The sequence below is a fragment of the Helianthus annuus genome, chromosome 11 (genome assembly GCF_002127325.2).
Source record: "Helianthus annuus cultivar XRQ/B chromosome 11, HanXRQr2.0-SUNRISE, whole genome shotgun sequence".
In the NCBI taxonomy this organism is placed as follows: Eukaryota; Viridiplantae; Streptophyta; class Magnoliopsida; order Asterales; family Asteraceae; genus Helianthus; species Helianthus annuus.
Window position 1 is genome coordinate 92,378,290 of NC_035443.2, and position 22,581 is coordinate 92,400,870.

The following is a 22,581-nucleotide window of genomic DNA, read 5'->3' on the forward strand; positions in this document are numbered from 1 at the left end:
TACATCATTTAACTTCTTGATAAAAAAAAGGGTACCAACCATTTCTAGACAACAAGCTTATCAATATCTTAATGATATAGCAACTCATCTAGCAAGAACAATGCAGCATTTAACTTCTTGATAAAAAAAACAAAAAGAATGATTTCTAATATACAAACAAGAACAAAATTAAGTGTAAAATGGATATTACCCTTGGAAAAAACAGGGGACTGGCCACTCAATTGCTCCAAAACCTAATAACAAACAATTAATCAAAACAACAACAATAATTAGTCGTTATTCGTAACAATCACACCTAATTACATTACAAATAAACATAACACAATCAGAGAGTGAAAGAATAGACCTTGAGAAGACATTTTAAAAGGCCGAATCTCACCAGACAGGGGTTGTTTGTGGACGTATTGTCTTGGTATTCTTCATCATCGGAGTCAATTGCTTGTTGTTGCTATGAAAGTATGAACAAACAGATTCGTTCAGCACTGATAAATGTAAATCAACACAGAATTAGAAGAATACTGATGCGTGTGTAGTGTAATATATTTTTATAATATAATTAAGCCCTTTTTTTACACCTTTAGCCAAGTTTTAAATTTATAAAACACGATATTTACTAACACTAAACACACATATGGGCAAGTGCACCCATCGTGGACGTAGTATAGTGTTGGTATGATACCGAGGTCGTCCAAGGACACAAGAGCTTTTAGTACCGGTTTATCCTCAACGTCTAATCAAATCAAAAACTTAGAAAAATGATTTTAAACTAAGAAAATAAAAACTAACTAAATGCTAAAAAATAAAAATAAAATAAAAACAGATAGACAAGATGAATCACTTGGATCCGACTCGTGTATTAGTATAACCTTTGATTATTTTCGCACTTTTGCACTTGTTTAAGAGATTATCTTAGTTATTGTAGTAGACCCCTCTTTTGAAGGCGACGTTACCCTCAACCCAGTAGTTTGAGTCAGCAAGGATACAATCCTAAAAGGTTGGATTATTGGAAGATAATGAATTAAGTTATTAATGCAAATTATGGTAGGCCCCGCTTTTGGCGGTGACGTTACCCTCGACTAAGTAGTCTGAGTCAGCAGGGATACAGTCCTAAATAGCCGGGTTATAGTATTAATAGTAGTTAACTTATGAGGGGGTCAAAGAGTTTGGATCCCCGCCATCCAATACCTATGGGCATTGAAGGAGATCCTACTAAATTTGACCCAGGTCCCTTGCAGGACCTCTAAACGCTGAACAAGGGCAAGACCCTTACCAAACCGTTCCCTTAACCCCCGACCAGGTAGCCAACATACCTCCATATAGACCGTGGAGATATGAATGGTGAAAATCTTTTATTTTATATAGACAGTAAAATAATGCCAAGACACCACGGACAAACGATAAGGAAAGATCACCTTCAACATAAGTAACTAGTTATTGAAGTCATTAATACAAAACCAAATAAAAAGTGCAAAAGATTAAAAATAAAAAGTATTATACTAAACACTTGTCTTCACCAAGTGATGTAAGAGACTTAGGCAAACATGGCCTTGATTGTCAAGAACTCTTACTATCAATCTTGGATCCCGAGACGACTCACACACTCTACGATGGACAATGGATGATGGTGGTGGATGATGGTGTTATGGTGGTGGTGGGTGGTGGATGAAGTGTGAGAGAGGTGGTGTGCCAAGGGATGGATTGGAATGAAGCCAAGCACTCCTATTTATAGGCTGAACAGAAGGCTGGGCACGGCCCTGTGTCCGCTGGACACGCCCCCGTGCCCGTCTGACACTATCTCTCTTCATTAATTGTAATTCGCAATTACAATTAATGCGCCTGCTGTACTTTCGCCACGCCCCCGTGCTCACTGGACACGGCCCCGTGGTGGGCAATAGAAGCTTCTACAGGTTTGTCTTTTCTGCTGCTTCTTGGGCACGGCCCCGTGCTGGCTGAGCACGGGGCGTGTTCAGGCTTCTGTTTTCTCTTCTTTGCTTGGGAAGATGCCGTTGAGGGTTCGGGCAGTCTACTTTTATCCCTTTTCTTGTATTTGTGTTAGAATTGGCTTTCTTTTTGCTTCTTTTGTGAATTTGAGCTCATTTCATCCTGAAAATACAAAAGGAAGACAAAAACACTCTTTTTCCAACATTAGTACTTAAAAAGGGTTAGTTTTATGCCTTATTTGATGTAATTTATATGTTGCATTTTACACACATCAAATATCCCCACACTTGAACTTTTGCTTGTCCTCAAGCAAAACTCTTTAAATGTGGCTTACACTCCCAAATGGAATAGGTAGAAGAGAAGGTTTTTGGCTTGTCATAGAGTGTCGGGAGTCCAAGATGTTTTCGGGTTTTATTTTTATTTATTTACAATCCTATTCGTTATGATTTATTTAGAACGTTTCATAGGATAAATTACTTATTTGGGCATAACATGCCTTTTTTAAAATTTTATTTATATACAAGTTCACATACCTCACGGGAGAAATCACTCAACACTCGGCCGAAGGTGTATTTTTTTAGTGAATCACTCGAGAGCGGCATGGAGCTTACGCCTTCCATAGGCTTGCCAAGCAATCAATCCTCCTCCTTTTTAACTTTATACCTTTGGAAATATCAAGAGGACTTTTTGGGTGAAGGGTTAGGCTTGGGCTAAAGGTGGGTGGTTGGGTTAGTGGTTAGTAAAAGGGCGAAAAGCGTAAAAAGCGTCGGTTTTCGTAACACAATTTTTTTTGTGACTTTTTATTTTGAAATATTTCTCCAAACAAGCTTTTGTTTGTATAGCTTTGTTTGTTTTTAACTTCATCATCATAAATTTTTTTTTTAGTCACATAAAAGAACGAGCTTGCGAAAAACCGAGCTTGTTACTAAAATAAGGGGTGAAAAATAAAAAGGGTTTTTGGTGGGTAAAAAGGGTTTAGGGTAAAGAAACGAAAGGTTTAGGCTCAAAGGGGTTAACTAGGGGGATTTTGGGTAGGTGGTAAAAAAAATGAAAAATAATGGTGTAGAAAGAAAAATGGTTAGTCCTAATGCCTCCATCATTTACTTACTTGGGTTTAAGTTGGTAAGGACCGGGAATGAATCGTCGTGGCAAGTTCTAGAGTTGTAAGAACCAGGCGGCTATTCACACAAGAAACGAAAAATGAGCATTTAGTCTAAAGATGTAAATTTGTATGCTCAATAAAGGCTCAAAACTCACTTTTGTGGGAATGGGTTTTTAATGTGATCAAGTATATATAATCAAATTTTAACTAGACTTGTTATGCCGTTTCATAATTTTCTTATGTTGGTTCTTGTTATCACGACGCTTTTGGTTGTAAATTTTATAAAAATATAACCTTATTAATCTTAGGGTTCCCAACTTAAACTTTAGACAAGTAAGAAAAAATGAAATTTTTTATTTTTTTTTTGAAAAAAATTTGGGGTGTTTAGCGGTTCCAATAGAGTTTTGTGTAAGGCTTGTTGTTAGGACTTGCAAAATTTCAAGGTGTTAGCTTCCCCCCACACTTAAATTACACATTGTCCTCAATGTGTCCCAAAAATAAATTTTTAGGTTGATTGGATGTGTAATGTGGTGTTAAAAAGCAAAGAATTATGTTACTGGCAGTCTGAACACGGCCCCGTGTTCGCTGGACACGACCCCGTGGTGAACTGCCAGTATCGGAAACTTACAGAAGGTGAACACGGGGGCGTGTTGGTTAGACACGGCCCCGTGTCTGGCAAATAATTGCAGGTCAGTAGCCAAACAGCAGGTCTGGGAGATGAACACGGGGGCGTGTCGGCTGGACACGTCCCCGTGTGGACAGTCTGTGAGCCTGAAAAACAAGTTTTGTCTCCCGGTTTCTCCATTTTGGGCCTGTAAGTGCTAAGGTTTAGCACTCTAACCCTTGCATTGTACCTGTTTCATCACTCAATACCACACCAAGCAATCATAAAACATCCTACATTACCACAATTAATTGTCCCCAAGCATAAAGTAGAAAAATAAAACGGAAATAAAAAGTAGTTCAGGAAAGTAAATTGTTCAACAAGTGGCACGCAGGCCATAAATTGTTCGATAGAAAAGGGTGCTTAAACCTGTGGGCTCACCACCAACCCGCTCCTTGTTCCTTCAAGCCTCCTACTCCATGTCTTCATCGCTATCCTCACCTCCACCCCCATGCCCCGCCATATACTCCCGGATGCTACCGATATCATCTTGTATATCGTTCATGTTGCGCTCAATAGCTCCGACCCGGTGGTATGTGTTGTTGGCGAGATTGTAGGTGTTCCTGGTACACATGAGGTTTTCCTGCAAAAGATCATGTAAACTTTGAAAGTTAGGAAAACCGCCTCCTTGTGAGGAGGATTGACCCGGATCGCCATGGGGTTGGTACTGGTAGTGGGGAGGTGGTGCGTGAAGAACTAGGGCCTCCTGTGGGTTCCATGCATAACCTTGCGTTCTTTGGAAGCTCACTGTCACGACCCCCGACCCACCCTGGACGGAATCGGGTGCCGTGAGCAGTCCAGTGGTACCGGTGATTATTTTTATTTTGAAAACATTGCAGCGGAAATTTCATCAGGACCGTGAGTTAGGAAAAATATCAGAGTTTAGAAACACCGGATTTTATTTATTAAATAGATGGGATAAACCCATGTTTTACAAAGGTAGCTTTTAATATAAAAACGATATTTCTTAATTTGATTTAATTAATGAAATAAGCCACTTCTTGAAGTCCTTCAGTGCTGGATCTAATCCTTACTCCAATCTACTGTAATTACCTGAAACGCGTTTTAAAAAGGTTTTGTCAGCGGGAAATACTGAGTGAGTTCGTTCAGTTTGCACAAAAACATATTTGTTATAATTTACAGTATTAAGAGCGATTACAATGTTTTTATCAACCAATTATCAAGAATGGGTATTTGTCACTCGACCGGATCTGTGACTGTGGTCATACCACTATTGGGTCCCGTCGCCCCAATAATGACGGTTTACTCACACAGAGTAATAATCACTCACATAGAGTAATATTCACTCACATAGAGTGATAAAAATAGTAATGTGCACAATACCCCACATACCAGCTGTAATTTGGTGATTACAAAGACTTAATCCCTGTAATTATAACCTTGAAAATAATTTGAGGTATTGTAATACTTACTCACAAACTGTGAGAAAACAGTTAAAAAGAAGAATGACTCACATTATAAACATGCAGATTCATACGGCCAAAGTTTAGTCTACAGATAAGCCTTGATATATTGCAGATTTATACTGGCAAAGCTTAGCCTATTGATTTAGCCTTGTAACCGAGTGCACACGAACTAGGTAGGTAACTTAATACAACAATTACGATAACTCACGAGATCAAATTCTCACAACAAACGACAAAGTGCGATACTTAAACATCCATCGATTTAACGACGAATGACAAAGTATAACCCTAATGTGGGTGGCACTTAAACATCCATTGGATATATTGATCGGTCGGAAAATGAATCGTAATAGCGATCGAGTTAATACCCTGTATCGTAGCAGCACCCTGCTATACTAATTAGTGATTCGCATGTGTGTGTGGTGGGGAGTATTTTCGGTAGTTAAACATATAGCTTAACAGAATGGAATACGTATTTGTGTAAAACCCAAATCAAACCTCAACGATAGTTACGAGATTCGAACCTTAACGAACTTCACAAAGTGTAGTCTTATTCAGACAGTACTTTGGCATCCGTTTAACGAACTCACAAAGTATAGTACTTTGGATTCCGTTTAACGAACTCACAAAGTATAATACTTTGGATTCCGTTAGTTGGTTCCTGAATCGACCGAACAGAATATCGTATCGGTGATTATTGGTTAGAACACCAACGTATAGAGAGAAGAAGAAAAGAAATGAGCAAAGAAAAATGAATCCTAAGCTTCTTATTTATAGCAAGCAAGCAAGCAAGCACCTCAACATAATTTCTGTCGATGTGGGATAGTGACGTGCCTGCCTACCTGCTTGACATGCTAGCTAGCTTGCTTATATATATTAATTCAGCTGCTTCACTCGTTTTTCTCGTATAACTTTTAAAATATAACGTTTTATAAAACGACGAATATGTTTTTAGAACGAGCATATTTTTATCTACGTTTTAACCTAAGTTTCATTAAAAACGGAGTAAGGAAAAAAAATAATATATTTTATTATTAATATTAAACGTTCTTATACGACCCCATATATATCTATTTTTAATAAACCTTACTTAGCTTAATTAATCTCGTTAGCTTAATTAATATTGATTAACTGATTAATTAATCATACTAAGTATTAATTTTAGCGAGAGTTGTTACATCCTCCCCACCTTAATAAAATCTCGTCCTCGAGATTTGGACTATGATATTTTCTTGGGTTATGTTTCTTCTTCTAATTAAGAGAAACAATGTATCGCGGAATGGAATCAAAAGATATTTTGAGGGGTATGAATTTTAAAAATAGAAATGATTTATAGAAACAATTGGATTCAATATCCGAAATGAACTTACTTTGATCAATTAGGGGAGATTCTGAATTGATAAATATCTATTTGTGAATGGAAGTATGGAAAATGATTTGTCAATGATTATCCGAAAGTCAATATCGTTTACTTAAATGGTACTGGACAATAGAATTTAGTGTATCGTAATCTGAGTACATAATTGTACCAAGAATATGACAAATCAAACGAATGGCGTATGAATAGGGTTTAGCACAGGCTACAAATCTATTCGGACGCTGCAAAGGGTTTGTAAAGAATTCAATGATGACCGAATAAATTTATTGTTTTCGAATTTGAGAGTTTCAAGGAGGCTTTCTGGATATTTCAAAAGATGAAATGTTCAAACGAATAAGATGAAATGGTATATATATATTTTTTTTTCAAGGTGATTGGGTTCAAGCCAAATGATATATGATCTATAGATTCTTAAAATGAATGTGAAGAACTTTTTGGAATTTAGTAAAATTCTTTGTCAAAAGAAAGCTTATTTTGATTGGCAACTGAGGAAGACTTAGAATCGACAGGTTCAAAATGGAATAAAAGCATAGGAGTGATTTGTCACATATTGAATTATGATATGAAAAAATCAATATACGGAGATGGGTGATTTGTAAGAATACATGAGAAGACAATAAAGTTAGTGTATTTTTGTCTTAATACATAATTGTATTCAGATGATTTTAATCAAAATGTTTGAAGATAGGTGATATTTTAATTTATTAAAATCCTTTTTCCTTTTTATGTTATCATAAGTAGAATAATAAACATAGATAGGTTTAAAGTATCAAAACCCGTGGTAATAATGATATATGTTTTGTAAATAGGTTTACCCAATACCGTAGAACTCACGATTATCATTTAAAAAAATCAAGTATGTTTAACTATAAGATTTTATAATAGGGTATAATAATAGATGTTTATTTTAATATTAAGCATACTTAAATATTGGCTTGCGTAAATAATATTTGATATTTTAATATATTAAAATACATATATTATAAAATAATATTTCTATAAATAATTGTGGAATATTAATCAAGATGAACAATTGTTTATAAAATGTCTTGTCCATGACTACTTAGATAGTTATTTAAAAAATTTTATTCGTTCATCTAATTCTTGTATTTGTTTTATGAAAATATGTCTTCTCCTTAACTGGTTATTATCATGGTTGGGTATTGGTTAGTGCTGCCTTGTTTAAGCATAGGTGGCCAGTCCATGCCTAATTAAGGCTAGGCTATTCAATACATGCCCCTGATAATAACTCTAGTATCTAAAAATAATACTAACACTATTACTATTAATATATTATTACTAATAATAAAACTAATATTAATTGCCAATAATAAATGCATAAACTTAAATGAGAATATACTTCAAACAAAATTTTATACGTAAAAATATAAATTCTTTACCTTAATGGTTTTAACAAAAATTTTAAATATAGGAATACTATATTGTAAGTTTCTATATATAATCAATTAAGTTTATATAATGTTTTTCGATCAATGATGATAAGGTAAGAAATATCACGAAAGGCTCGATTAGGATATGAAATGGTGGATCATTATCTTAGCACACAATTGTGTTAAGATTGCTTTCATAAAATAAATCAACAAAGCGGATTCAATATACATAAATAAATAATTAAATCCTAGATTAGCGCAATCTTCAAATTTGTGAAAATGTCATCACAAAGTGATCGTGATCAAAGAAATGATTTGATGAATTCGAAGACTAAACAAGCATGTTATGGTTCAAGAGAATTGAAGTGCTTGTTGGGACTATTTTGAATATGATGGTTTCAATCCATCATATGGGACTTCGAATTGATTACGTATTGAGAGCAAGTTAACTGGGTTTGGATAAAACGAGTTTTAATAAGGAAGTTCGGACATGATCACAACAGAAACCATGTATAACCTTCAAAAAGAAAATCGAGTTTTTCAAAAAATTTATCGATCAAATATCAAAGAGTAATCATTTTGCAAAACGCGGTTTACAATGCAAAGATCAAGTATAGCGAAATGATATTTGAGGTTGGATAAAACAATAATTTGGAATGAAGCCTTCCTAGGGTCTTATAACTCAAATGAACCACATGCGCAACAAATAGTGCATGTGTATCGTATGGATTTACCTAGAAACGAAATGGATCAATATTTGCTATTATGAAAGAATTCTTTATGGTATGATGACCATTAAAAGAACACGAAAGTCAACTTATTATAGGCAGAAGTCAGAATTGCTACGAAAGGAATATAAGAACTTTTATCTGGAATTTTGTGTGATACCCGTTGTTAAGTGCCATTATCAAGGAATGTCGAATGAACTGAAATGGAATAGGGGATTTGCAAAGGTATGTGACTCCTTTTTCAGTGATAATAATTATGACTTAGTTTAGACTGTGCACCGATGATTGTGAAATCTTGTTCCAACGTACCTCAGCGAAATGTAGATCGTTTGTAGGATCACGTGGCAAAGTGCTTCTTTTTTATTAGTAGTTTTCTACTGACAGAATTAGTATTGGTGTCATCGTGCCCAATTTATACTTTTCAAAGTTCTTACCTTGGAAAGTCGTGTGTGATATATTTCAACGTCTGTGGACGTATATTTTAAGTTTCATGTGTTTTCTTGTGCATTAGCACAACTTTATATGTTTCTTACTTGTGCATTGTAAATTTTTATACTTTCGATGATATCCCATCTTTAAAGAGTTCTCATTGTATGAGTTACGAGGTAAATGATCAAACAAAATAATGTTTGATATTGGAAAAGAGATTCCTGATAAAGAATTCTAGACACGGATGCTTGTGCTTTATTTCAATTTGTCAATCCTTATGGTTTTTTGGAATTTCCTTATAGATGTACCTATCTATATAATCACATATTTCACATGCTGAAATAAACATACCATTTATCAGGTCAATGTATTCAACAGATTCATATTTCCAAGAACCACTCAGGTATTTGATCATGATACTATTTAGGGAAATTCTGTCACTGATTTGACATATCATTTACCCCGCCTTATCCGGTTCGCGCCGGAGCGGTAATCTCAATATGTCCGGACAAGCTGGAGAGTCTGCTACTCTATACCCAGTTTTGCCGGAGAAAATTTTCTATTTCCCATAAATAGTATCTTTTCAAAAAGTGCCTCTTTTATTAAGGCTTTTATCCAGAATCAAGGAAATTTGTATTCCCATAACATATCTTTATTCTAGACCAAATAATATCAATAAGCAAGAATAAATAGCAATTAAGTGCTATTGCCTGCTAACCGTCATACCAGTATCCATTACATTATACTTATATAAGTAATTTACCTTAAAGTTTATTTTATGGCAAAATTCTTAAGTTCAAGTCTAAATATCATCCGGAGTGCTATCAGATAATATTAAGTTTCTAATTCTCCGTTTCACTTAGGTATTATTATAACACCTAATTGTTCAAACCAGTGGCTTAACTTATACTAAGGCATCTTTTCTTATGTTCAAGTCTAACTGCTATCAGCTGTGCTACCATTTAATAGAAATCTCCTAACTCTTTTTATTTAAGCTTAAGTATTATTATCACAACACTTATAGGCTTAAAGCAGTGGCTTAGCTCTGATACCACCTTCTGTCACGACCCCCGACCCACCCTGGACGGAATCGGGTGCCGTGAGCAGTCCAGTGGTACCGGTGATTATTTTTATTTTGAAAACATTGCAGCGGAAATTTCATCAGGACCGTGAGTTAGGAAAAATATCAGAGTTTAGAAACACCGGATTTTATTTATTAAATAGATGGGATAAACCCATGTTTTACAAAGGTAGCTTTTAATATAAAAACGATATTTCTTAATTTGATTTAATTAATGTAATAAGCCACTTCTAGAAGTCCTTCAGTGCTGGATCTAATCCTTACTCCAATCTACTGTAATTACCTGAAACGCGTTTTAAAAAGGTTTTGTCAGCGGGAAATACTGAGTGAGTTCATTCAGTTTGCACAAAAACATATTTGTTATAATTTACAGTATTAAGAGCGATTACAATGTTTTTATCAACCAATTATCAAGAATGGGTATTTGTCACTCGACCGGATCTGTGACTGTGGTCATACCACTATTGGGTCCCGTCGCCCCAATAATGACGGTTTACTCACACAGAGTAATAATCACTCACATAGAGTAATATTCACTCACATAGAGTGATAAAAATAGTAATGTGCACAATACCCCACATACCAGCTGTAATTTGGTGATTACAAAGACTTAATCCCTGTAATTATAACCTTGAAAATAATTTGAGGTATTGTAATACTTACTCACAAACTGTGAGAAAACAGTTAAAAAGAAGAATGACTCACATTATAAACATGCAGATTCATACGGCCAAAGTTTAGTCTACAGATAAGCCTTGATATATTGCAGATTTATACTGGCAAAGCTTAGCCTATTGATTTAGCCTTGTAACCGAGTGCACACGAACTAGGTAGGTAACTTAATACAACAATTACGATAACTCACGAGATCAAATTCTCACAACAAACGACAAAGTGCGATACTTAAACATCCATCGATTTAACGACGAATGACAAAGTATAACCCTAATGTGGGTGGCACTTAAACATCCATTGGATATATTGATCGGTCGGAAAATGAATCGTAATAGCGATCGAGTTAATACCCTGTATCATAGCAGCACCCTGCTATACTAATTAGTGATTCGCATGTGTGTGTGGTGGGGAGTATTTTCGGTAGTTAAACATATAGCTTAACAGAATGGAATACGTATTTGTGTAAAACCCAAATCAAACCTCAACGATAGTTACGAGATTCGAACCTTAACGAACTTCACAAAGTGTAGTCTTATTCAGACAGTACTTTGGCATCCGTTTAACGAACTCACAAAGTATAGTACTTTGGATTCCGTTTAACGAACTCACAAAGTATAATACTTTGGATTCCGTTAGTTGGTTCCTGAATCGACCGAACAGAATATCATATCGGTGATTATTGGTTAGAACACCAACGTATAGAGAGAAGAAGAAAAGAAATGAGCAAAGAAAAATGAATCCTAAGCTTCTTATTTATAGCAAGCAAGCAAGCAAGCACCTCAACATAATTTCTGTCGATGTGGGATAGTGACGTGCCTGCCTACCTGCTTGACATGCTAGCTAGCTTGCTTATATATATTAATTCAGCTGCTTCACTCGTTTTTCTCGTATAACTTTTAAAATATAACGTTTTATAAAACGACGAATATGTTTTTAGAACGAGCATATTTTTATCTACGTTTTAACCTAAGTTTCATTAAAAACGGAGTAAGGAAAAAAAATAATATATTTTATTATTAATATTAAACGTTCTTATACGACCCCATATATATCTATTTTTAATAAACCTTACTTAGCTTAATTAATCTCGTTAGCTTAATTAATATTGATTAACTGATTTATTAATCATACTAAGTATTAATTTTAGCGAGAGTTGTTACACTCACCGTCCCGTCTTCCGCCTCATAAAGCAAGTTCATGGCTCGGCAAATGTGGTAGTCAACTCGTCCCGACCACGGACTTCTTTCAAAGGACCTTGGAATGTTCGTGAAGTGCTTGAAAAGATGGTACACCCATCCCCCAAAGAAGATAGGTGTTGGAGCTCGAGCAAGGCGATTGAGATGCATGTTTCGCAACTGGAGATATGGAACATCGAGAGGCTTCCGGTTGTGGATGCAGTGAAGGACAACCAAATCTTTTAACCCCACAACGCCACTACTGTCGTGACGCTGGTTCAGCGAGTAGGTGAGGAGCCTGTGAATGTAGCGGTATAGCGGGTCCCTCAGTTTGGTACTCTTAGTGCTGCTAGGGTTGTAGATTCCTTCACCTATTTGAGCCCATGCGGCTTGACGTTCGGTCTCATCCAAGTCTCGTAATCCCCCAGTGTTTTCCTCATTTCCCGATTCTTCTTCACCGTATAGTCCTATTATAGATCCAAACTGTGCCATGGAGATTGAGTACTGTGTCCCGCCACACCGAAATGCGACCCCTTCATTGTCAAACGGGTCAACCCTCGACTTGAAAGCGAAAGTACTGTAAAACTCCATTGTGCATTGAGGCACCGACCGAAGCTGAGTGTTCAATGCAACTGCTAGTGGCCCTGTCACGATGTTGTTGAATCGGTCTAGTTGGTTCACCATGGTTAACAAGTCCGTACATGCTCGCCTAGGGTACTCCTCGGTCTTGTTTGGAGTATCTCATATCGTGCCCTAGCATCGAGTTCGCTTGCGTTGAACCTTGTGAACTTTGACATCTGAAAGAATACACCAAAAGTTAGTACGAAACAAAGAAATTTTAAAAGAAACTGCAAACAGTGGGCTGGACACGGCCCCGTGTTCAGTGGGCACGGCCCCGTGTCCAGGCGTCTGTAACCCAAAAGCTTCATTTTTCGTCCCGGTTCCGAAAACCTGAAAATTTTTAGCCCAATAGTTGCGGTTTCCCCCGAAAATGAAACCCTAATTGTCGTTTTTCCCAAAACAAACCGTTTACCCTTCCAATTTCGTCTTTTTCAGTTCAAAAACAAGGGTTTGGGGTTTTAGTAGGAAATCGAACGAATCTATCAACAATACATGTTTATTTACTTTCTACTACACTAATCTAAACTACTAGTAACAGATTGCATCAAAAATTTGAAGTTCGATCCGGATGAACACGAAGAACCCTAGATTTTTCCCCAATTTTTGATGTTTTAACTACATGCAAGTAACTAATCTAACTACTAAAGATGATAGAATCATACCTTGATGTTGTTAAACGTGGTAGTGACGTCGGAAATCTGCGGAAAATCGCCTGGAACCAGAGCGTTTTCGGCAAAACGGGGCGTGTGGAATGAGGTAACTGTTGTGAAAAGAGGGTTTTATCCCGACAGTCGCCTCGACACGGCCCCGTGTCCAGCGGACACGGCCTCGTGCCGAGCAAAGTTTTTTTTTTAATTTTTTTTTGTGCTCGTGTGCATGCCCCTTTTTTTTCGCAAATGGTTAGAAGACTTACCGGTTGTTTTTGACGTACACTTGCCTGTTCGTAACATGTCAGGTACGATGTTGAGTTTATTCGTTAACCGTTTGAAGCGAGATCTCCTCTTCCTCATCCTCAATGGATCCTCGGTAGAGTTTTAGCCGTTGGCCATTGACTTTAAATGGTATCCCATTTCGAGTTTTAATTTCTACTGCACCGTGAGGAAAAACATGGGTGACGGAAAAAGGCCCTGACCACCTAGATATTAGTTTACCAGGAAATAATCGAAGTCGTGAATTAAACAATAGAACTTGATCTCCTATCCGAAATTCATTAGTCTTAATATATTTGTCATGGAAATTCTTCATTCTTTCCTTATAAATTTCGGAGTTAGAATATGCATAATTCCTTAGTTCGTCTAATTCATTCATTTGACAAAATCGATTTTTACCGGCAGTTTCTAAGTCTAAGTTTACATTTTTTATTGCCCAGTAGGCTCTGTGAGCTATTTCTACCGGCAAGTGACAACTCTTTCCATAGACGAGCTTATATGGGGTCGTGCCTATAGTGGTTTTATAAGCAGTTCGAAAGGCCCATAAAGCATCATCTAATTTGTCGGCCCATTCCTTTTTATTTAGTCCTACGGTTTTTTCAAGTATTCGTTTTAAACCTCGATTAGTCACTTCGGCTTGCCCATTTGTTTGAGGGTGATACGCTGTTGAGACCCGGTGATAGACCCCATACCTTGTTAATATTTTTTCGAGTTGATGATTGCAAAAATGGGTGCCCCTATCACTTATCAAAGCTTTTGGTGTTCCGAAACGAGAAAATAATTTTTTCAGAAATTTTACCACTACTCTTCCATCATTTGTTGGAAGAGCTTCGGCCTCCGCCCATTTAGACAAATAATCGACTGCCACAAGTATATATTTGTTTCCTTTTGACGGTGGGAAAGGTCCCATGAAATCGAGTCCCCACACATCAAAGATTTCACAAATGAGAATGCCATTTTGGGGCATTTCGTTTTTGGAAGAAATATTACCTGATCTTTGGCAAGCATCACATGTCTTTACAAGGTTTTGTGCATCCTTGTAAATGGTTGGCCAATAAAACCCTGAATCAAATACCTTTCGTGCGGTACTTGCAGCACCATGATGTCCTCCGTATGGACCTTCATGACAGTGACGGAGAATTCTTCGTGCTTCATTACCATGGACACACCTTCGGATGAGCTGGTCGGCACATATTTTGAAAAGATAAGGATCTTCCCAAAAGTAATGCTTTACATCAGCAAAGAATTTCTTTCTTTGATGATGCGGCCATCCTTTTGTGACTATACCACTAGCTAGATAATTAGCATAGTCGGCATACCATGGCTCTTGTCTACTCTCCATCATCTCCAAGGACTCGGTGGGAAATTTTTCGTTGATTTGTTCGTCCCTGGTCGCTTCCAAAGCTGGGTCTTCTAGGCGCGAGAGATGATCCGCAGCAGTGTTTTCTGCTCCTCTTTTGTCCTTGATTTCGATGTCGAATTCTTGGAGGAGTAGAATCCATCTGATCAAACGGGGTTTTGCATCTTGTTTCTTGAAGAGGTACCTGATGGCTGCATGGTCTGTATAGACTACAGTTTTAGAAAGAACAAGGTAAGAACGGAATTTATCAAAAGCAAATACCATTGCTAGTAATTCTTTTTCGGTAGTTGTATAATTTTCTTGTGCATCATTAAGCGTTTTACTAGCATAATAGATTGGGTGGAAATGCTTTTCTTTTCTTTGTCCCAAGACTGCTCCAACGGCAAAGTCACTTGCATCACACATGATTTCGAAAGGGAATTTCCAATCGGGCGCTATCATGATAGGTGCATTGACTAGCATTTCTTTAAGGGTTAGAAATGCTTGATTGCATTCCTTGTCAAAGATGAAAGGTGCATCTTTTTCAAGTAATTTTGTTAGAGGCCTTGAAATTTTTGAAAAGTCCTTGATAAACCTTCTATAAAATCCGGCATGTCCTAAGAAACTTCTGATTGCTCTTACGGAGGATGGTGGAGGTAATCGAGAAATAGTTTCTATTTTTGCTCGATCAACTTCCATTCCTTCGCTTGAGATTTTGTGACCGAGTACTATTCCCTCTGTAACCATGAAATGGCATTTTTCCCAGTTAAGGGCGAGGTTAGTTTCCTCACATCGGGATAGCATTCGTTCAAGATTGTCGAGGCATTGGTCATATGAGTCTCCAAAGATGGAAAAGTCGTCCATGAAGACTTCCATTGTCTTTTCTATCATATCATGGAAAATGGCTACCATACAACGTTGGAATGTTACAGGTGCATTACATAGACCGAATGGCATGCGTCGATATGCGAAAGTTCCGTAGGGGCATGTGAAAGTTGTTTTCTCTTGGTCTTCTGGTGCTATCGGTATTTGAAAGTAACCTGAAAAACCATCTAAGAAACAATAAAATTTATGACCGGATAGTCGTTCTAACATTTGATCAATAAAAGGCAAAGGAAAGTGGTCTTTCCTTGTCGCTTCATTTAATCGCCTATAATCTATACAAACTCTCCATCCTGTGACGGTTCTTCTTGGTATTAATTCATTTTTCTCATTAGTTATTACCGTCATACCTCCTTTCTTTGGGACTACTTGGACGGGACTTACCCACGGACTATCGGAGATAGGGTAGATTAGTCCGGCGTCAAGTAGCTTAATGACTTCATTTTTAACCACTTCTTGAACATTAGGATTCACTCTTCATTGTGGTTGAATCACTGTTTTGTAGTCATCATTCATTAAAATTTTGTGCGTACACATGGAAGGACTTATTCCTTTAATATCTACAAGCTTCCAAGCGATCGCATTTTTGTGTTTTTTAAATAGATTAACTAGTTTCTCTTTTTCTATGTTACTTAATTTAGAAGAAATAATTACAGGTAAACCACCATCTTTGTCTAGAAAAGCATATTCCAGACCTTTAGGAAGTTCTTTGAGCTCAATGGGTGGGTCTTTAGAAGACACCTTATTTTGTGGCTCATCTAGATCAAGAACCTTAAAGGTTTGTTCTATGGCGATCTCTTCTTCGACAAAGTGGTCATCTTCTTTAGTTGTATCGGGTGGTTCTGCTTCATCTTCAATTAGGGGGTCATTATTGCCAAAAGGATATTTCATTGAACGCTCAAGATCTATGCTTCTTTTGAATGCCCCTAACTGAAGAGGTAGATTGTTGAATTTCCGGTTTTTTAAAGCCTTATGAGTTTGTACAAAAGGTTTTCCCAAGACTAGAGGGGCGTCATCAAGGATGACAAAGTCGGTTGGGATTACCATTTGATTTGTTTGAACCAAAACATCTTCAACTACACCGATTGATCTTATCACTTTTCGATCGGATAGAAAAATGGGTATTCGAAGTGGAGTAAAATCACTAATACTTAATTTTTCAAAAATGTAGTTAGGTATTATGTTAACACAAAGATCTTTGTCAATGGTGATATTACTAATAAATTAATTTTGAAAGAAACACGGAACCGGTGTAATGTTAATTTCAAAAGGATCTTCTTTTATTAGCGAAGTTTGATCATTAGTTAACTTAACACTCACTATTTCTTTGATTTTAGCACTAGTGTTTAACTCTTTTAAAAATATAGCATGAGGGGTTACTAAACAATGATTTTCGAAAGTAGGTGACAAGAGGTTAATTTCTTCAAAATTAGACTCTTCTTGTACTTTAACGTTATCGGATTCACCTTTTTCATTGTTTAACTCATGTGTCGGTTTTTCACTTTCTTGTTCTTCCATTTTTACATTTTCAACTATCTCTACGTTATTATTACAATTTAATTCTTGTCTTGCGCGGGACTCCTCTTCCCTTGCGCGAGATTCTTTCATGTAACGTTCGATAGTTTTAATGTGTTCTAATATCCTATTGGTCACTTCGGTGAGAGAAAAAGAATTTGGATCCTCTAAGCTTGAATCCGGTTGTTCGATCCTTGGCTCCTCATAGTACTCATATGAAGTAGATGGTTCACACCATTGTTCTTCATTGTAAGTATATGATGGATAAGGGTCGAAATTTTGTTCTTCATAGTACTCATATGAGGTGGGTTGTTCACGCCATGGTTCCTCATAATAAGAGTATGAAGGTGGTGGTTCATATCTTGAATCTTCAAAGTATGAGTATGAGGGCTCATACCTTGGTTCATCAAAATATGAGTATGAGGGAGGAGGTTCATACCTTTGGTCTTCATAGGATGTGTATGAAGTTGATGGCTCGTACCTGGGCTCCTCATAGTGGTTGTATGAATTGGATGGTTGATATGAGTTATTATATTGAACCGAGCGTGCGTTACGACAATTAGTGCAATAATTACCCCTATAATCATCCTCATCATAGGTGTAGTTGTAACCTCTTGAGTATTGATCCATAAGAACCACTCAACAGACCACAACTGAGTCTCGGGACCAGAAAACAGAAATAAGACGGAAACAGAAGCTGGACACGGCCCCGTGTTGGGTGAACACGGCCCCGTGTTCAGGGTCTGTATCTGGGCGTTTTAATTAAAGTTACTGGTCACGTTGGACACGGGGGCGTGTTCAGCAAGCACGGCCCCGTGTTCAGACTCTGTATCTGGGTATCTAACTAAAAATGTGCAGCACGGGGGCGTGTTCAGCAAGCACGGCCCCGTGTTCAGGCTACTGTAAATGCAAACTAAACTAAAATGCAGAAAAATGTGCGCGCGTTTTGAAAAGGTTTTGAAAAACTGATTAGGCCGTCGATTTTAAGCTTTCTTAAAATCCTTGTGTGCCCGGCAGCGGCGCCAAAAACTTGATGCGTGTGTAGTGTAATATATTTTTATAATATAATTAAGCCCTTTTTTTACACCTTTAGCCAAGTTTTAAATTTATAAAACACGATATTTACTAACACTAAACACACATATGGGCAAGTGCACCCATCGTGGACGTAGTATAGTGTTGGTAAGATACCGAGGTCGTCCAAGGACACAAGAGCTTTTAGTACCGGTTTATCCTCAACGTCTAATCAAATCAAAAAGTTAGAAAAATGATTTTAAACTAAGAAAATAAAAACTAACTAAATGCTAAAAAATAAAAATAAAATAAAAACAGATAGACAAGATGAATCACTTGGATCCGACTCGTGTATTAGTATAACCTTTGATTATTTCGCACTTTTGCACTTCTTTAAGAGATTATCTTAGTTATTGTAGTAGGCCCCTCTTTTGAAGGCGACGTTACCCTCAACCCAGTAGTTTGAGTCAGCAAGGATACAATCCTAAAAGGTTGGATTATTGGAAGATAATGAATTAAGTTATTAATGCAAATTATGGTAGGCCCCGCTTTTGGCGGTGACGTTACCCTCGACTAAGTAGTCTGAGTCAGCAGGGATACAGCCCTAAATAGCCGGGTTATAGTATTAATAGTAGTTAACTTATGAGGGGGTCAAAGAGTTTGGATCCCCGCCATCCAATACCTATGGGCATTGAAGGAGATCCTACTAAATTTGACCCAGGTCCCTTGCAGGACCTCTAAACGCTGAACAAGGGCAAGACCCTTACCAAACCGTTCCCTTAACCCCCGACCAGGTAGCCAACATACCTCCATATAGACCGTGGAGATATGAATGGTGAAAATCTTTTATTTTATATAGACAGTAAAATAATGCCAAGACACCACGGACAAACGATAAGGAAAGATCACCTTCAACATAAGTAACTAGTTATTAAAGTCATTAATACAAAACCAAATAAAAAGTGCAAAAGATTAAAAATAAAAAGTATTATACTAAACACTTGTCTTCACCAAGTGATGTAAGAGACTTAGGCAAACATGGCCTTGATTGTCAAGAACTCTTACTATCAATCTTGGATCCCGAGACGACTCACACACTCTACGATGGACAATGGATGATGGTGGTGGATGATGGTGTTATGGTGGTGGTGGGTGGTGGATGAAGTGTGAGAGAGGTGGTGTGCCAAGGGATGGATTGGAATGAAGCCAAGCAGTCCTATTTATAGGCTGAACAGAAGGCTGGGCACGGCCCCGTGTCCGCTGGACACGCCCCCGTGCCCGTCTGACACTATCTCTCTTCATTAATTGTAATTTGCAATTACAATTAATGCGCCTGCTGTACTTTCGCCACGCCCCCGTGCTCACTAGACACGGCCCCGTGGTGGGCAATAGAAGCTTATACAGGTTTGTCTTTTCTGCTGCTTCTTGGGCACGACCCCGTGCTGGCTGAGCACGGGGCGTGTTCAGGCTTCTGTTTTCTCTTCTTTGCTTGGGAAGATGCCATTGAGGGTTCGGGCAGTCTACTTTTATCCCTTTTCTTGTATTTGTGTTAGAATTGGCTGTCTTTTTGCTTCTTTTGTAAATTGGAGCTCATTTCATCCTGAAAATACAAAAGGAAGACAAAAACACTCTTTTTCCAACATTAGTACTTAAAAAGGGTTAGTTTTATGCCTTATTTGATGTAATTTATATGTTGCATTTTACACACATCAAATACCTTATGTCGTCGTCGCCTGAGGTTCTAGCGGAACCCTAATTTTTCACATTTCCTCCGCCGTTAAGTTCAAATCAACAATTTACACATCAAACACCACAAGCAGCCACTGCCAGAGTCATGATGGTGGCGGTTCTTACCAAAACCCTAATCGTTGGCATGTGCTTGAGTCGCCAGAGAGAGAGAAGGTTGATGAAAAGATCTGGTGAGAGGGCTTTTAAAACCTTGAATCAAAACGAAACTAACAACAAATAAAAAAAAGTCAAAAAACCAGAGATCTGGATCATCAGATATATGAGAGGGGTTTTTAATGATGGACTAACGAAGTTAACAGACCTGCTAAACCGGAGATATGGATTATCTAGATCTGGATCATCCACTGAACAACTGAAAAAATCAAAAAATTCGTATACAAATATAAAGATTCGAAAAAATATATAGGGTTTATAACCATGAGTTCAGAATTAGAGTAGCCATCAACATAATCCAGTACCAGAATTAAGTAAACCACAGAAACCATACCTCTCAGCCTCTTGTTCGTTTAATTGTAGCCCCCTAACAGCGATTTCAGGTCGAAAATCCTTCAAGATCCGACTAATTTTGTGTTTTAGGGTTTCTCTGCATCGTTCAAAAAAAGGGGTTCTCTGGAGAAGAAAGCATATTGACAGAAACTGAAAAGTTGATAGTGAAAGAATAGGTAATGGGTGTCTTGGGATGAGCAAAGGATTCAAAAATTGAAATCCCCCCACAAATTAGATATCCCGCCCAACAGTTCTGCGTGTGTTGAAAAGGTAGTTTCAACACCTTCATGCTTTAAAGGTTGTACAATGGGCTTCAAATGGTTGTAAAGTGGCAAATGACCATTTCTGTCCTTCCTATATGCTTATATAAGTAGTATATATATATATATATTTCAAGATTGAACGATTTTATTGGTGACCATTATCATGTAAATCTGTTAACACACCCGTTTTACGTAATATATCTACGATTTATGCGTCGTAATATATATACATAAACGTACATATAATTCAAGCATCGTAATACGTGAAATCTCGTTAACTTATTTATTTTGTCATTTTTAAGGCATGCATACATGAAATAACTCATTTTTAAGGCATGCATACATGAAATAACTCATATGTATCAGTTTTCATGCTCGACAAACAAGTTACACATTTAACACGATTTTACCGATTCTACCACTTTAAACGCACAAGTGTACATGCATAGTCCAAATTCCCCACTATCAGGTCAACACTTAACATATTATCATATTCACATGTCTAAATGACATAACACATTTTAACACATAAGGTTCACCCAAAAATAACCCATACTAGTGTTCATTGTGAAACACGTATTTTAGTGATTCGGTAACGTTTTCGGGCGTCGGAAGTCACGTATGACCAACCAAACACCAAGTAAACTTAAAATTAGTTAAAATACTTATATTTAAACTAAAAATATTAGTTTACTTACTGATCTAAAACTGTTTTATAGAAATCATTCGAAAAGCCGATTTTTTACCGTTGTACCGCATAGTTTTGCGTTAAACGTTACTATAACCATCCCAACTTGGAATGACTTGATATTTTAACACAATACATGTTATTTACTGATTATAATGATGATTATAATCAGATTAGTGAAGTTTTGTGTAAGTCACATAAATCATGTGATTTCACATATTTTACAACTCATAAAGCACTAAGTACAACATGCAAAGCTAGTAAACTTTAAGACAAAGTTTAATATCATTTAACAATTCAAAATATTCATATCTGATCAAAACTTATTTTTATCAAATTATGCGTAAATCATCTTTTCATGATTACATATCAACATGCATGTCCATGTATGTGCATCTAATGCACTCATATAACATCATCATCATTACACATGATTTAAATACACCCAAGAACATATTAACTCCATGTTCTTACAAATCACAACATATTTCATCCATAATCATCTAATCATACATACATAAATGCAGGTATTCTTACCTTTATGAGTATGTGACAAAAATTACATGCACGCATACACATATACATACACATACACGACATATATACAAACACATGAACTTCCAAAAGTTCACTTTTTAACAAGTCCTTTTCAAATCACAAAACCCTTTTAGAACATTCTCTAGATTGCATATGCATCACTTTTCAAACATCATATCTAACAAGATTTAATCAAAAGTTAAAACTCAACTCTCATATACATATATACATACATACAGCCACACATATACATACATTCTCATTCATTCTATTTTTCTTTAAAAACCCATTTGTTTTAGTTTCAAGTTTTATGTTTAAATCCAAGAACAAGAGAAACCTTTTACTATCATCTTCATCACCAAGAATCAAGAACATGTTTAAGAAAAATAGTTTTTATACCTTCAAGATTCAAGTGGGTTTTTGAATGAAAAGATGATATAAAGCTTGGTTCTTGCTTGAAACTCCTTGGAATCACCTTTAAACCTTCAAATGGACTTGAAATCACCTTGAAATGGATTTGAGTTCTCAAGAACAAAGTTGGAATTTTGAAAATGGATGAGATAAGGG

General features: G+C 36.8%; 1 long non-coding RNA gene across 1 annotated transcript; it reads right to left on the minus strand.

Annotated features, from left to right (window-relative positions):
• Nucleotides 1-188: 188 nt before the first annotated feature.
• On the minus strand, nucleotides 189-20,210 carry LOC110892151. Its single transcript, XR_002565870.1, has 3 exons — nucleotides 20,009-20,210; nucleotides 347-448; nucleotides 189-233 (listed from the first exon to the last, which is right to left on the minus strand). It is a non-coding gene; the product is annotated as an uncharacterized LOC110892151 (long non-coding RNA).
• Nucleotides 20,211-22,581: the final 2,371 nt, after the last annotated feature.